Source organism: Urocitellus parryii, chromosome 12 (assembly GCF_045843805.1).
Source record: "Urocitellus parryii isolate mUroPar1 chromosome 12, mUroPar1.hap1, whole genome shotgun sequence".
In the NCBI taxonomy this organism is placed as follows: domain Eukaryota; kingdom Metazoa; phylum Chordata; class Mammalia; order Rodentia; family Sciuridae; genus Urocitellus; species Urocitellus parryii.
Window position 1 is genome coordinate 22,528,200 of NC_135542.1, and position 17,015 is coordinate 22,545,214.

Here is a 17,015-nt window from a genome sequence, read left to right on the forward strand (position 1 = left end):
GATCATCATTTTTCTTCTCCAGTGTCTACTCTATTGCCAGATAGGCCTATTATTACAATGAAATTCTGACCCAGTCTCTCCTCTGTGTGAAATCCTGCAGTAGCTCCCCAGTGCCTCCAGAGTAGAGTCTTTAGCAAGGCCCCTCCTGCTGGGCTTAATTTGCCCCTTTATGGATTCACTATCCTTCTATCCTACCACACCTACCTACTTCCTTTCTTGAAGTACACTCTGTCTACTCACCTGGCCACCCTATCTCCCCAGTCCCTCTGCCTACCTTCCTTCCCTCTCATCAGCCTGGATGTCAGCGTCTCCTCAGTTCATGTCCTCTTATACTCACCTGCTGTCCATGAGTTTAGGGGTCCCTCTTTGGGACACTCAATGGCATTCTGGGATTGCCTCTAGTACTGCATTTTAGGGCAGATCAACTGCAATGATCTGGGTATGTCCCCAGAATTCATGTGTTGGAAACTAAATCCCTAAAGTCACAAGTTAATAGTATTTGCAGGTGTGGGGGGTTGATAATAAGGATTAGATGAGTCATGAGGGTGGGACTCCTATGATTGCATTAGTGGCTTTATAAGAAGGGGAAGGGAGACCTGAATTGGCAAGCTTGGTGTCTCCCCCATGCTCTCTCTCTATCATGTCCTGATCCAGCAGAAGACCATCACGAGAGGCCAAGCTGGGGGCTTTTAGAACCATCAACTAAATAAACCTCTTTTCTTTATAAAATACCCAGCCTCTGGTATTCAGTCATAGCAACAGAAAATGGACTAGGATAGTGTTCTTTGGTTGGGCACCTATTATATGTCAGAGTTCACGTGGTATTTCGGGAATCATTAAGATACACACTATCCTTTCAGATAAATTATTTTGGTGAGAAAGATGAGCAGCAAAACATTGTTGCAGCACCATCTCCAATCCCTTTGTCCTTCTGCACTGAATCGCTACACTCCTTGGGTAAAAAAACTCCTTGTTCATCTCTGTGTCCCCAAGGGCCTAGAACTACGCCTGGCAGCTGGGGGGTGTTAGCAAACATTGAGCTGTAAGTACAAAGGGTCCCCTCAAGGACACTCCTCACCCTGAACTTTCCTAAGGCTCTGAGGGTGGAATGCTGGGGAATGCACAGGCCAACCCTTCCTGCCCCTTGTGGCAGACTTAGTGAGAGATTGAGGGATCAAGTCCTCACAGCCGGCAAGTGGCAGTGCAGACTCTCTCCTGAGGTTCCTTGCACCCATCCACAGGTTCACCGTCACATCTCAGGGATCAGCAAAGGAGCCACTGTCAGAGGTTGGTCAGCCAGAGAGCATGCCTGGTAGGGGACCTCAGGAAAGTGTCTGCCAGTAAGAGACCCCACCCACCCCTTCTTTGGGCTGCTGTGGGGAGCTCTGTCCTCCTGAGATGAGCCAGCAAAAGGACAGAGAGCCATGCTGTGCAGTATTTGCAAGTGGGGCTTTGGGAAGGTAATAAGGATTAGATGAGGTCATGAGGTCATGTATGTGCCCAGGAAAGACAGTGGTAGGAAGCCCCCGTGATCCCAGGTGTCCATGCAGGAATCAGCTCCCCTGAAGTCTGTTCCCTGTAGCCACTGTCCTTCTTAGTGACAAGCAGGAAGGTACAGGGCGGGAGGGGGGCACTTTGCCCACAGCAGGTGTTCTGAAAAACCCTGTTTCCTGGCAAGTTTATGGCAGCTTCTCTTCTGAGCATTTCCTCCTCCTCTCAACGTGGAGAACAAAGTGCAGGCAGCCCTGGTGATCAAAGACTGGGTGAGTGGAGGAAGAAGTCACAGAGCCCCAGAGTGGAGAGCTTCTAACTGGCCCTAGACAGCAGGGAGGGGAGAGAATAAAGGATGAAGTGGCTGCCCCTGCCTGACCACAGCAGCCCCGACTCCTCAACCTGGGTGTCTAGAAAACAGCTTTTCGAAAAGCTTCTTTGATGATCATACCTTGCCCCAAGACTGCCCAGGGCAGTGGTGAAGGACTCAGAATCAGTGACTGGTTCTGATTCTGGGTGGGTCTGCCTTTTAGCCATGGGTCTGTCCCTCTTTCCTTCTTAAAGGATCAATCCAACAAAGGCACTGGAAGCCCTTGGCATCCACCTCAAGTGCCACTATGAGAACTGACCACTAGGAACTACCCATGGGACCACATTCTCTGGGGGAGTTGGTCCCCAGAAGACAGCACCCTTCTCTCTGCCTCCATTCCCTGATCCCTGGCTGGACTAGGCCTTCTTCTGCACCCATCTGAATCTTCTCCCCATGGTCCTAGGGTGCTGTGCTGTGCTGTCTGTCTGTCTCTCTTGTCTATCTCCCCACGCAGGCTGAAGGTGGTGACTGGGACTTCCATGCTAACACATTCACTCCCTCATCTATCACGAAGCATCTCCTATGTGCCTGAGGATCACCCACCGTGAACAGAGTGATGTCACATCAGTTATCCAATCAACAACCCCGGATACCTATCATCTGTGGGGAATTCATGTAATGAAAGTGCCTGCAAAAGGTTTTAAGCTCAAAGAAGAACTGCAATGCAAACACAATTCCCAGGAAACATGTCAGTCCTGATAGCATCTGATCAGCTAGATCACAGGCTGAATTTTATGTCAAACAGAATCTCTCTTCCTCCTCTCTCTCCTCTCCCTCTACCTCTCCGTGTCTTTCTTTCTCTCCTCCACCCCCCACCCCTGCACTTCTTTTCTCCCTCCCTGTTTGCCTCTCTTCCTCTCTAAATCTGGAGAAAGTCAGCAATTTCTTAGCAATTTATACAGGCTTTTCCATGCTCCGAATGTCATTGTTCCAAAGCCTACTCCCTGGAGGGGCTATCCGCATGGTTCATCAGCCAGGGATTTGAAAAGGAAACAAAACCACCACCCACAACCACAGTTTTGTTTTGACTGTGGCTTCTCTGCTTACTGAAGACAGTGTCCCTCCCTGGCCCCTGGACTCTGGCCCCACAGCCCTATGAGGAAACAAGACCAGCAGAGACCGAAGGCAGAGGCGCGACTCAAAGAGCTCAACACACCTGAGCTGCAAATGTCCCCTCCACTGTCCCCAACAGGGTAAGAACAGACTCTTGGACTGCTGAATGGTCCAAGTCACCTCCCCAGACACACCTCCAGCCTTCCAGTCCCCCAGTATACCTCAACCTCTGCCAGTCCCTTTCTAGACTTTTCTCCTCCATACATACTGTTTCTTGTCTGTCACACCCTTTGACCACCAGCCATACAAAACCCAGCAAGCTCCTAATTATGCATTAAGGCCCAGCTCAAACAGCCTCTTGCGATGGCATTTTGGATTCCTCCAGCAGACTGCTAGCTGGTTCCTTTGTGCTCTTAGGTCTCTGCTCAGCTCTGTCACTCTACTGAAGACATTCTGATAACCTGTTCACATGCCCATTGAATGTCATGGACTGTGACCTTGATGATCTGGACCAGGTATGTCTTCATGGTCGCAGGCATCCAGCGCAGAGCTATTGTTTGTACTGTACATCAAGTCATGCTAACACCTCAAGATTCTACCAGCACTCTAGCCTGAGACCAAAATACCCCTTACTGTACCAAATAGGATTTCACATCAAGTCAAACAGCAGATATATTTCACAGAGAACATAAAAAAGGGCCAAAGGTATCTCCCTGGAACCAGGAGTCAGCTTTCATTAGAAATCTGCCTACTGGTCAGTTAAGTGGAGCCACTCAAGTTGGCAGCCAACAAGGTGTGACATCAGAGGCCTGCAGACCAGGCACCAAGCCTGATACTCCCACCCCGTCACCTGTGACCAGTTCATTTTCTGAGCTACACTGTAAAAAATCTCAGTCTATAGACAAGTGATGCCCAAAGGTTTTGGATCTTTCACTCCAGTCACTACCATCCTGGGGGAATTTGTTTTTCAGATTGGCCAGCTGGTGACCAAGGGGAGGGGATAATACCAGGAGACAGTGAGTATGAGGCCTGAAGGGAAAGGCAATGCTACACGGGGCATCTGCAGAACCTCAGATGTATCCATGGACTAGTTTTCACCCTTCTCCACCCTTCAAAGTGGTCCTGCCAGTGCCGTAGTGCACGCCTACAAACCCAGCAACTCAGGAGGCTGAGGCAGGACTCCAAATTCAAGGCCAGCCTCAGCAACTTAGTGAGGCCTTCAGCAATTTACTGAGACCCTGTCTCAAAGTAAAAAATAAAAAGGGAGGTAACTCAGTGGTTAAGTGTTCCTAGGTTCATTCACCAGTGCGTGCGCCCATACACACACACACACACACACACAAAAAAAAAAAAAAAAAAAAAAGTCCTTACTGGATGTTGGGGTTTAAGTGTGCAGAGTTTAGCTCCCTCAGCCTGACACTTTGCAAGAAGCTGTGGCTGTGATTTAGGTCAGCTGAAGGCATGCCTCACTAGGAGAAGGAAAGGTCCTTTTCCCCTTATCACAAGACACAAGCTTCTGCATGGTTTGGCCTAGAGGAAGAAGCTTCCTGCATACTGGACCTGGGAACAGTACATTCGGGGATTAGATAATGTCTACAAAGAACTTTGGGAGGGTATTTATCAAAATGAACAGGAACAATTTGGATTTAGTTCTGTGTACCCGCTGAGACATGATATTTGTGCAATGTAGATGAAATGTTACTGAAGAATTGCTTGCTTTGTTAGAAGAAGAATATAAAAGAAACTTACAAATAAACCTCAGCATGCAGTTGCAATTGCTGCCTTGGCTCTGCATCCCCTGTGTCCCAGTGATTTCGCAACCCTTACCCAGGGACCCAAACGCACTAGACGTTCACAATTGGTGCCCGAACAGGGACCCTGCTGGATTGTCAGGAAGGGTGAGTTATTTTTCTTTATATTACAGGGTGATGGGACAATCTTCATCTTCTCCTTTTCTACGTATTCTTAGGCATTCACTTGCCATCTATGGTATTACTATTTCTCATTCTGATATAGAGATGTGTCTTAAGGTGGTCAGGGAATGGAATCCCTGGTTCCCGGAGGAAGGATCTATGGATGTGCATAATTGGAAATGGGTCCATCATAATGTTGAAAAGGCCATGAGGCAAGGCGAAAAAATTCCGGTTCGGTTTTGGTCTATCTGGTCTATTTTATATACAATGTTTAAAGCTATGGAGGAAGAAAGATTAATTGGCAATTTGCAAAAGGAACTAGCTCCTTCTATCCTAGATCTCCCTCTAGATATTAGTGAAAAGGAGGAAATAATAAAAGATATGCAACAATTGACTCATAATTCTTCACAAAATTCTGCTGATTTAATTGGTAATGTGACAGAAAAGAAAACGAAAGTAAAAACAACGATTGATGATCGTTCCATCTCAAACTCGTTATGGAGGAGGTTCTGGGATGTCTCAATAAATTAGAAGCTAAAGCGGACTCTAGGCCTTTATCGGGAACCAGGCCCTCTGCCCCTCCGGCCATTAACCCTTTTTTGGCAGCTTCTTTAAAGGCTGTCCAGGAAATGGACTCAGAGCCTTCTGACGATGAGGATGAAACTCCCTTCTTTGCTTTTCCTATAATCAGGCCTGATCCAGTTAATGGACTGGCACATCCACCTCGGTGTGAGGGGATTGAGATTGATCATATTGACAGATTAAAAAAGGCAGTGACAATGTACAGACCTCAATCTCATTATGTAAAAAAATTGCTTAATGCTTTTGCTACTCATTACAATAATTTTGCCCCCAAAATGGGCGGCGAACTCCATGTTGTTTGCATCACCATGGTAACCATGGGGTGCCTGGCCAGAAGAGCGGCTTCCTGGTCCCACCTCCCACACTTTTGCGGGCTTCCAATTGGTTCTTCCACAGTCACTTAGACAGGACTTCTAGTCCCACCTTCCAACCACTAACCTGTACTACTGTGTTTCAGATTTCTACCGGAGCTGCTCAGAGCCTGTATTTTTAAAAATGCCTACCTGTAAATGCTAATGAAAGATATCTTTTTCAGACAAAATTTAATTCCACAGGTTTCTATGTTACAGTCCTAAATTTAAGCTAGTTCTAAGTTAAATAACCTGACTTTTCTCTATAGTTGTGTTACTAAATAATGTTCTATTGATGAGAGATATTAAATATGCTTCTTTATATTTTACTTTTAATTTTGGAAGTTATGAGGATACATTTGCTCACCACAGGAACAAGCCGGCAAAGTTCCTGTGATGACCAAGAAATCCTTATTCTCAGTGCCAACTATAAAAATCAAAATGTATACTCAAGGATCTTATTTCAGTTACATCAAGTGACGTCACATAGAAGAGTGCACTCCTAGTTAAAAATAAATTAAAATGGATCCAAATATTTTAAGACCACGTGGTTACATAAAATTAATACAATTATAAGTTATGTTCTTATTCTTAATATATGTATATCTTTTTATATATAATTAGATAACCTATATTTGTTAATCTATAAATTAATTAGCACATGCCTAATTGATTAGTTAATATATATTTGCCTAATTGTTTTTCTTCAACAGAAAACCCATAATTTATGTTTTATATTTACATTTATCAGATACTCTGCCTTTTCAGTTACAGATATTTGAGATAAATGTGTTTACTATAAATTTACTTTTAAGTAAAAATACAATCAAATACTTTCTAATTCTCAAAGTGTAAATAAAGAAGGTCTATGTATGTTGGCTATATAGTTTTAAGTAAGTGATAAAGAAGGTCTGTGTACGTTGGCTATATATGTAAATTTTTGAACAAATAATCTTAAAAAAATTAAAAATTATACAAATATGGTTAAATAACAACTGTTATTTTGCAATATTCTATTATGTTATTTCTTTAAGAGCTAAACTTAATTAATATAAAAACATCAATAGTAATTATGGTACTATTACTCTTCTTTGTGTATTAAATGTGTTCATATTTTCCAGATATATAAGTCATTAAGATAAAAGCTTTAAAAAGCCTTTATCAAGCTGGTGTTCTCCAAAAGGTTACATGGTAATTTTAGACTTATAAAAATAATATATTGGAGATTTATTTATATCCTTTAATGTTCTATAACTGGGCCTATTATCAATAAGATATATAAAGTTTTATATTATTTTTTACACTAAGGTACAATTTAAATGTATTTTTTAAGTTAATGAGAGCCCTATCTACATAAAGGTTAATATTATAAAACACAAATTAAAAAGGAGGAAAATGACAGATTTAAATATGCACTTGTTTAGACATTTACAAAATCAACCTAAAACATTGTTACATCAAGCTTTATTTATTTTAAATTTCCTTAATCTTCCACAAGGAGAAATATTGACAAGAGCAGAACGACATTTTGAGCAAAAAACCTTAGAAGCAGTTCATGAACCAATTTGGATAAAAAATTACAACAGATGCTAAATGGTAACCAGGGATTTTACTTTGTAGAGGAAAGGGCTATGCTTATGTTTCAACAGACAATGGACACCGGCAATGGCTCCCAGGGCGGTGGACCCAGACCCGTCACAATCAGAATAGCACCAAGGGGGGCACCCTATCCACTACCCCAGCTGAGGAATCAAGATCCTGAGCTTGATGTTCCGGTGGCAGCAATGGCGCGTCTCCATCTTGGGGCCCGACGTTGTCGACGTCCTACTTTCTCTCCCTTACCTACGTGGGGTCAAATTAAAAAGCTGAGTGGGGAAGGGCAAAAGGTGCTGCAATGAACGGGGAAGAGTTGCACCCCAGAAAATTTATTTCTGGCCATGTGTGCATTATTGACAGTGTCTTCTGCTTCTGAGGTACAAAATAATAATACTCACTATTGGGCCTATATTCCCAATCCACCTTTGCTGGAACCTGTTACTTGGGATGACATGGATATTACCTTATATAATTCTCCTGCTCTTTTATCTTCCCCTTGGAACAATTTAACACATATATAAATATAAATGATGGAACACCATTTAATTTCACTTATAAAAATAATAACAGTAAACCTATATGCTTGGGCGTTCCTCCTTGCTTACAATTAAATTGACAACATTAGATACTAGTTGGAAATTGGAGTAATGGTTCTCGAACCCGTTTACAATGGCTGTCTGCATGGTCCATTAATATGACCTGGGATAATACAACTGAACAAAAATACCCTATGTTCCCTGAGTGCCCTGATTTTACTTATCAGGACTTGAGATACTCCCCTTTCATATGGCAGGAATGTTTAGGTAAATTAGGGAAGATATTTCAGGATATTATCATGTGAGGTCCTTATGGGATGTTCTTAAAAAATTGTTCAAAATGGAATATTACTGCTTGTGATTTATCTTCTACATACAGAATCCCGCCGAAAAAGAGATGGAATGAAACCATTTGGAATGACAAATTGATTGCCTGGGGTGATGGCAGAATTGCTGACCCATGCTTGGTTTCAGTGCAGTACCCTCATCATTTACAAACACATTTATGGAAAATTGCTGCTGCAACTAAACCTGTAATCTTGTCTAATGGCTCTTTCTCTGGGACTAGTCAATCTGCTGCTTCTTATAATTTTACTGTATTTAAAGAATATAATATAACCACATGTGCACCCATGCCATATCTGTTCTTAATTGGAAATGTTACTTGTAAATTGTATACCTGTATTAATACATCTGTTCCTATTCCTTCTGGTTATTCCATTGTGCTGTTACAACAGCGCTCTCACATTTGGCTTCCTGTGAACTTACAAAGACCATGGTCCCAAGATCCTGTAAATACTTTGGTTCTGGAATTTTTTAGACGATTGTTAAAACGTACTAAACGGTTTGCGGGAGCTGTGGTTGCTGTAATTCTAAGTCTTATAGTAGTGGCTACAGTTGCTACAATTTCAGGGATAGCTTTGCATACTTCTTTACAAACAAAACATTTTGTTGAGGAATGGCATAAAGATTCACATGAGTTATGGCTATCCCAGGTTCAAATTGATTCTAGACTTCAAACTCAAATAGATATTCTAAAACAGACAGTTAATTGGTTAGGAAAAAAGATACTCACCTTAGAACAAGAAATTAGATTAAAATGTAACTGAAATTCAACTTCTTTTTGTATAACTAATATACAATATAATCAAAGCATACACGAATGGAGTATCATACAAAATTATCTCGATGGTAATGAAACAGCTCGATTAGTGATTGATTCTTTACAAAAGGATATATTTGAGATTTTTGGAAAAGGGTTTCAACCTGATGTTGCTACACAAATAGCTGAATTGTTTTTAAAACAGTTAGAGGGATTAAATCCCAAAGGAGTTGCTCAAAGTCTTACCCATACGGCTGGAGGAGTGGAAATAGTGTTATGCTTAGTTATTATCCTGTTTGTAATAACATACTACATGTGTATAAGACCATCTCAAAACTCTACATTAACCTTGTGAAAAGCTGTTTTAGAAAAACAAAAGAAAAAAGAAGGAATTGTTGGGGTTTAAGTGTGCAGAGTTTAGCTCCCTCAGCCTGACACTTTGCAAGAAGCTGTGGCTGTGATTTAGGTCAGCTGAAGGCATGCCTCACTAGGAGAAGGAAAGGTCCTTTTCCCCTTATCACAAGACACAAGCTTCTGCATGGTTTGGCCTAGAGGAAGAAGCTTCCTGCATACTGGACCTGGGAACAGTACATTCGGGGATTAGATAATGTCTACAAAGAACTTTGGGAGGGTATTTATCAAAATGAACAGGAACAATTTGGATTTAGTTCTGTGTACCCACTGAGACATGATATTTGTGCAATGTAGATGAAATGTTACTGAAGAATTGCTTGCTTTGTTAGAAGAAGAATATAAAAAAAAACTTACAAATAAACCTCAGCATGCAGTTGCAATTGCTGCCTTGGCTCTGCATCCCCTGTGTCCCAGTGATTTTGCGACCCTTACCCAGGGACCCAAATGCACTAGACGTTCATAACTGGAGTCTTTCCACTGTCTATAACAAAACTGTGAGTCCTTGCATATACCAGGTGACCTCATCCCACTGAAGTGTGGGGGGAAAAATCTGCAAAAGTAAGCAAATTCAGAGGAATTACAGCTGTGTAAGACAGCTTCAGAGAAGGTCAGAGTGCACAGATGTGCAGGTATCTGTGCAAGGCAGCCCAGTCTACAGAGCAAGTGGCCCAGGGAATAGCAAGAGGGGGCTCAGCTTTCAAAGCCAAGGCTGCTTTTAGGAAAATAAGATTAAGTCAGTGAAGTGATCAGCTGTAACCTAGTATCCAGTGTCACATATAACTCACACAGGGTCCAAACCTGGTTCTCCAATACCCCATATGGGTCATTAGATCCCTTGAACAAGTTTTACCTTGAAGAGATCAACATTCCTCCTAACACTTGGTGAGAAGCTGTTCTCTTGCATCTAATTAAGTACAAGGTGAGACAGCTGGGGGGCTTATTCATCCACCCCCACTCACTGATTGGCTTCACCCTCTTTAATCGATGTGCACTGTAAAGGACACATGCTTGGTAAAGACAAAATCAGGGTCATGAAGTTCCTGACCCCATGTCCACACCTCTCTCCTCCAAGCAGGGGTGTTGACTCCACCTCTACCCCCAAAGAGATAATGCTGTTCTAGCTCTGCCTAAGCACACTTAGGCTTCATTTAGCATTGAGGTCAGTGGTGCTGGCCCAGCCTGTGACAGACTACCTCAATGTCCTGCCCCTCTGTGGCTGTGGGGAAGGCAAGGAGAGGAAAGGAACAGGAGTTATATATGGAATGGCACAGCCTTAGATCACAAGTGTGATATAGATGAAAACCCAGAGAACTTAGGCTCTCATTAATGCACTCAACAAACCTCAGCTCACATGTACCAAGTGCTTACTATACACCCAGCACTGGGTTAAGACCTTTACCAAAATAGTGTTAAGAGTAAATGTTCTACAATCCAGATGTCTATGCAAATCCTGACCCCACCATTAATGAATTGTATGATGGTGGACAAGCTACTTAGCTTCTCAGTGTCTCCATTTCTTTTCCAATAGGACAATATCAATACTAATTTTAAAGAGACATTATAAGGATTGAGTAAAAACTCATAAAATGCTAAACTTAAACCACAGAGTAGGCACTTAGTACCAAGATGAGCAATTATGATCCCATTAGTTAGTCATACTAGTCTACAGAGAAGGCAGAATATTTCTTCAAATTTTACCAATAAACCTTTGAAAGACTGAGTTAACTTGCTCAAGGTCACAGAGTTAACAAGTGACAGAGCTGGGAAATGAATGCAGGCAAATGGACCCCAAAGCCTGAAAGTGTGCTCCCTGCCCCCCAACTGGGAACACAGCACTATGCAAGGTTCAAGGTATATAAAGACCAGCTGAGAGCTAAGCAAGAGATCTCTACATGGTGGAGTACACACTATTAGAGAGTTATTGAATGAAAAAAAGGTGGAATGGGTGGAGCAGCAGGGCGCAACAGAATTGTCTTAGAAAGCATCATCCTTAAGGAGACTTGAGTTCTCGTCTCAAAGAATGGTAAAGAATTTGCCAATCAAGGAGAAAAAAGGAACAGCCCAGAAAGTAAGGCCAAAAGAGCAGTGAGTTAGGAGATATGGCAGAAGCACAGAGAAAGTGGCAGAAGTGAGGGTGGGAGGGCTGGCTAATTTCAAAGAGCCATGTGTACAAAGTCAAAGGTTATATTTTATTTTGTAAAGATGATGATTTTCCAACCTGGACAGAGGAGTCACCTTTAATGCTTGAAAAAACACCTGCCAATCCCTGTTCTTTCGGACCAATAAGAATACGAGACAGTACAAAGAAGAATGAAATTATGTCATTTGCAAGAAAATGAAGGGAACTTGAGAGCATCAGGTTAGGCAAAATAAGCCAAACTCAGAAAGTCAAGGATTATATATTTTCTCTTCTATGCAGAAGCTAGTGAGGAAAAAAGAAAGGTGGGGGATCTCATAAAAATTAAAGGGAGACTAGTAAAGGATAGGGGGAGAGATGTGATAAGGGAAAAGGAAAATACTGGGGAAAGATATTGACCAAATTATATTGTTACATTGTGTGCATTATGAAAAACATAATAATAATGAATTCCACTATTGGGTAGGATTATAATGCATCAATAAAAATATTGAAAATTTTCTTAAAGTAAATAAAGCAAAACAAATGAACAGAAAACAGTATGAGGCAATAGAGTAGTATGTTCTGATTTGGCTTAGCAACAAATTCTGGTTCTGGAATGAGGGGAGATAGGAGGACAGAGACTGGTATAATCAGACAAACAGGAGCAGATGAAAGGGGAGAGCTGGAAATAATGGCACTCTTTGACCTGATACATTAAGCTAGGGTTTCTCAACCCACACTATTAATATTTTGGAACAGATAATTCTTCCTTGAGGGGTGATGGGCTGTCCTTTGCAACATAGAATACTTAGCAACATCCCCTGATTTCTCCCCGCCCCATGTGAATAGCATCCTCCCCACTTTATGGTTAAAATGGTCTCCAGACATTCATTACCAGATGTCTCTTGAGGGGCAAATCAAAACCCCAGTTGAAACAATTGCTTTAAAACCCTATCATCCCAACTTTACCGATGAGAAAATCCAGTTACAAAAAGTACAGGAAGGAAGGCATCAGCATCCGCTGGGATTTAAAGGCTGGTGGTCTGGCTCCAGGACCTGTCCTGAGCCAGCCTTCTGTGGCAGAATTATAGATTTGGTGACAGGCTGGATGGCAGGGAAGGAAGGGATGAGAAAGTGAGATTCAGCTGGCCACTCAATTGCAAGGATGTCTGAGTTTGAACAAAAAACATCAAGACATACTTGTTCAAAAAGGGAAAAGCCTGGTCCCCCATGGTCTGAGCAAGCAGGAGGCGGCTCAGACGGTACAGAGGAACCCTCTACCGCTGGACTAGGTTTTGTGTATAGCACAGAAGATCTGGGATCCAAATGCTGGCTGGGCCCTTTCCAAACTGTGTGGCCCTGGGCGACTACTTAATCTCACTGCATTTCACTTCGCCCATTTGTAAAAAGAAATAGGAGACCCTATTCATAAGCTTGATGTGAGAGCTCAGGCAGTTAGAGCAAAATGGAAAGTTAGCGCTACATGATCGATTCTGCCCCCTCTTTCCGAACCTTTACCTCCGCGTTCCATAGAGCCCCATATCGTGGGCACCCCCGAGTCGGTGAGACCCCCTCACCCGCAGATTAGCGGTGTGGAGCTGACTGCACCCCTCTCCACTAGCAGAGCATCCCATTGAGGCTTTAGGGGGCGCCAACAGCCTTTTCACTCCTCAATGCAACTCTGATTTCAGGGTCGGTGGGTGGGGGGGCGCCCAACGCGCGCCAGGAGCTGGGTGCCTCCAAAACAAGCCAGGTAAATAGTTCAACTTGGCGACACTTAAATTTCATGCAGGTAAACCCCGGGCAGGCCCGAGGTCAAAGCCAGTCACTGTCGCGGGGCGGGTGGCTCAGCCCTGCTCCCGGAGGTGGAGGAGAGAGTCGCCCAGATTTGGAAAGGACCAGGAGTCCGAAGCTAGGCTGCAGAGATGGGGAGCAAAGAGTTGTTTGATATCGAAAAAGAACCGTATGGAGCAAAGGGAGCAACAGGGTAATAGTAGGAAGAGGAGGAAAAAAAAGAAAAAGAAAATGCTAGGAAGCAAGTGATCCCTGGGGGACTCAGCCTACAACACCTGGGCAGGGGTTCGAGAACAAAGCAGCAGTTTCAGGTCCTAAGTGTTCTGGGTGTTTCCGAAGAGGGGGCGCTCGGGAGAAGCCGGGGCCCGCTGGGAAAGCCCGGCACCCCTGCGCCCTGGGCGCGCTCTGGGGCGCCGCTTACCTTCGCCAGGACCGCAGGCGCGCACTTCCGGGGGCTGCACTCCCGGCGCTCGGGGGCCGAGCCGGGGCACCCGGAGCCGATCACCGAGGAAAGGACGCGCGACAAAGCGCCGCTAGTGTTTGGGTTGGCACCGGCGTCTCGGAGAGAAATCCCGGCCACCCGCACGGGTCGGGCCTGAGCTGGGCACACGGAGTCCCGGCCTCGGGGCTCACGGACAACTGTGCTGAGTCCCGCAAACGCTGCAGGAGCCCGAGTCCGTGGGAGGAAAAGGTTGTCTCATTTCCTTCGGTCTCTCCCCTCCTCCATCCCCTCGGCTCTGGACCTGCCCTCCCTCTCCCCCGCCCCCTTCCCCAAGCCAGCGGCCCATGTGGGATCTCGCAAGACAAGAAACCTGAACCGCAGCGGCGCGCGGCGCCTCCCTCCGCGCCAAGTTAGTTTGCGTTCCCAACTCCTGCCTGCTTCCCCGCGCTTCCTACCGTCTCCAAAGCCAAGAGACTCCCCAGCGGCTGTCCCCACCCTGTCCCGAACCTCCCAGCCGTTCCCCCTTCTGTGACAAGCTCAGTTTTGGAAGCAGACCTCCAAGCTCTTGCCAGCATCCGTCCTCCCATTTCTGTCCTATCGCCTGCTTTGAACCGTATTAAAATACCCAACTCAGTCAGGAAATAGCCACTTACTTTGTTAAATTTGATCAACTGTATTTTTTTTCCCCGAGTTAAGAGTTTACAGCCTGATGCATAATCTCGAAGGAATGCTCATTTTTATGGGAAAGAGAGCAGCTGAAGCCTTTGGCCTTGCTCACTCAGGTTTGAGGTTTTCTTCGTTAAATTCGACAAGTATTTATTAAGAATCTGATGGGGCCGAGCTCCGGTGTTGGAAATGCAGAACCGAAACCAGAGGGAGGGCATCCTGTTCCTAGACAATCATCACAGGTCACAAATGCAGGGAAGATGAGATCCCCACGGATGCTGTCATGGGTCGGGGAGTGGGTGAGCTTTCTGCTGAGTGAAAATAGACTGGGCAGAGGCAAGAGGGAAAGAGCCCCATCAGGAGGCAGACCAGCAAAGGACAAAGGTTGTGAATGATCTTGAGGAACAGGGAAAAATACTGTAGGACGAGTCCATCAAGAAAGGATAGGAGCTAAGGAGGGCAGTACAGTAGAATCCTATATCTGATGAGGAAGGACTGTTACGGGGTGGAGATGTGGAGAGATTGAAAGAGAGCAGGAGAGAGGTGACTCCCAGGACTCTGGGTGGAGTAACAAGTACCAGTGGTTGACCAAAATCTCAGCACCAACTGGACCTGCTACTGGAAGTGTGGTCCAGGAACAGACAGTATTAATAGAACATGGAAAACTTACTAGAAATGGAGATTCTCAGGACTTCCTTGATTTACTGAACCAGAATCTGCATTCTAACAATTCCCCAGGTGATTCAAGGATTCAAGTATGCCTTACAATTTGGAAACTGACTATAGACCTCCATTCCCTGGCTTTATATTAAAAACACCTGGGAAACTTTTAAAACCACTAAGAACCCCCAGCTCCACCCACACAAATACTTAATTCGTCTGGAGTGGGGCTCCCATATCAGTATTTTGGAAATACTCTTCAGGTGATCTAATACAGAGTTGAGAAGCAACTAGACTACTCAAGAGCTACTCCATTTAACTTGACACCTTGACTTGAAAGGAAAACAGCACCCGTTTAAATGAAAGCGAAAATACAAGTTATCCTGCTCTCATGAAGAGACAGCCTGCACCCACAGTGAAAGAGACAGAGTCGCCAGCTGATGTGGTGACCACGGAGTTGATCAAGACCCGTGTTACTGTTGTAAGTTACAGGGATTTGGGGATTGTTTTTTTTTTTGTATAGCATAAATTAGTTCGTTCTAGTGAGTACATTGTCTTCTCCCCTTTATTTCCTTGTACCACTCTAATGGTGTGAACCTTAACCATCTTCATATCTCACCCTCTTGGCCTACTGAAATCCTTCGTACTCTTAAAGCTCAGGTTATTCACTCCTTCATAAAGCATTCCTATGCCTTACCCAGTTGGAATCTGTCTTTCTCTCCTATGGGTTCCCCATGAATTTCCACCGTAACCTCATTCATTCTGGAAGTCCAATAGTTTGTGTAAAGTCTGTTTCCTCCACAGTACTGCCAGCTCCATGTGGATAATAATCCCGATGCACGTATCTTTCCTCACACCAACCTGGACAAATGATGGTTGAACTGAATTGAAACTTTACCTCCACACCCATCACTGTGCTTTTGGGGTCCTCTAAGAAATGGTGGTGATGATGCAGATTTCACCTTCCAGAACCAAAAAACGCTGTGGAATTTATACTTACAGAGATGCAGGTGCTAATTTTTGGATTTGCCATGTGCTAGCTGTGTCGCCTTGGGCAAGGTCACATATCCTGTATGAGTCTTGCTTGCCTCATTTGTAAAATGGAGATTATTCTCTTATAGAGTTATCAGGAAAAATTAGGTGACGTTTGCCAAATGTCATCCCAGAGGTGTCTGGCATGGCCGCCAGTGAGTGCTAGCACTTTTTTCTTTTAACAGTCCATTTGGGAAAGCAGGATTGGATGCTCAGTGCAGAGGAGACATTCTGGAACACCCTTCAGAAGAACACTTGGGGATCCTTTAGAATTCTTTCTCATTTTTTTTCTCTAATTTTATGCAGTCTTAAATCTCACCCTTGAACCGAGGAGTGACGAATAATGGATGATTGTAAGATATTTAGGTGAGTTGTATTGGACGTCTGTAAAATGTGGTTTATTGCTATTTCAATAGGATGCTTCATCCAGAAAATTCTTGGATGTGGGATCCTTCTTATCCTGATAAGTTCATCTTTGCACTTATAGCAGAAAGGCTCTTTGTATTAATCAGAAGTCTTTCAGTTATGGGGGGAGGGCAGGCAAAATAAGATTGGCTTAAATAAACAGGGGAATTTATTGGTCCATTTAATTGAGACGTCCATGGGTATCTGAAACTGGGCTCACTTGGATGCTGGTGACCAATGGCTGTCAATCTTCTTTGATGCATTTTCTTAGCTTTTTTTCTCTTGATCTCATTCTTTTCTTTATTATAATAGACAACTTTCCCTTCTTAACCCAGGAAGATGGGTCCTGGACTTTTCCAGCCTTACTTCTCTTAGCACTAACACCCCCTCCCCCCTACCCAGCTCCAAGATAAGGTAAGAGACATTCATTTTTACTGTTTTACCAAAAAAAGTTCTGGTGAAGAATCTGATTGGTCACATGATCTGTTAT